This window comes from Branchiostoma floridae, chromosome 18, assembly GCF_000003815.2.
Source record: "Branchiostoma floridae strain S238N-H82 chromosome 18, Bfl_VNyyK, whole genome shotgun sequence".
NCBI lineage: Eukaryota > Metazoa > Chordata > Leptocardii > Amphioxiformes > Branchiostomatidae > Branchiostoma > Branchiostoma floridae.
The window spans coordinates 6,638,043-6,639,209 of record NC_049996.1 but is presented as its reverse complement, the minus strand read 5'-3'; positions in this window follow the sequence as shown (position 1 = coordinate 6,639,209).

The following is a 1,167-nucleotide window of genomic DNA, read 5'->3' as shown; positions in this document are numbered from 1 at the left end:
TAAAAGTTGCTTTGGAATCATGAAATCTATTAGTAAGTGTCAGGGAGGTTGAACAAATGACTGAACACACATTGTATGTTATAATGAATAGTGAAGTTTATTTGCAAGTTCGTGCCCGAGGGCTAATTGCAAGTACATAGTATACACATAGTGACAATGGACAGTCATAAACAATGTTCTAATCTAATACTAGTGTTGGCTATTTCTAAGCAGGTTGGGTTTGACTTCTTTTTTGGAAGCAGAGGGAGACGAAAAGCCCCACATTTTCTAAAATTTGTGGGTTCTGCGATTTCAAGAGAAAAGTGGCCTTCTGTTTGTCTGTCAATGTGGGGAAGTTGGGATAAGTCTTTGTGACTTCTCTAAACAGGGTGATTCTTTCGGTTTCGTTGAATGAACATTTGGAAATGAAATGTGTTTCGTCTCCCACTGCTTTAGATGTACAATATTTACAAATCCTTTCACACACTGGTAATCTCTTGTATCTCCCTCTTTCCACTTCTAGAGGATGAGCGCTAATTCTGACTTTGCTTATTGCGGAGCGCAGCTCGAAATCAACTAGTTCTAAGTATTTCTCTCTAGCGTATACGGATTTACAAGTTTTGTAGAATCTCAGCTTACCGGTATCTATACTTATATTATGTATTGACGTCTGGATATACATATTGGTAATTCTGTTCCTTATCATATTACATACATATACAGGGTCATAGAGTGAGTTATCAGAGTACCAGAGATAAGAATATCCACTATAATCAAGTATTTCTTTAACACGCTGCAACAATGATCTTCTCCGGCCGTTTACGACGGAGTTATGCTGTTCCAAGAGTGCATTTACTTGTAATGGATGCTTAGTATAATCCATTTGTGTTAAACGCAACCAATATTTTACAAGTCGAACGGAAATATCTATGTCTAGTGGAAATCTACCTAATTCGGACCTACATGCTAAATTACTACTATTTCTAGAGACTCCAAGAATGTTCTTGCAGAATTGGTTGTGTGTAATTTCGATCGGAGATGTATCATTTAATTTCTCGGTACCCCAAATTTCACAGCCATATAACAGAATGGGTTTAACACAGGAATCGAATATTCTTAGTAGGCTATCGGGTGAGACTGATGAACGGGTTAGACATTTGAAGCTGTGCATGGCTTTGCGCGCTTTGT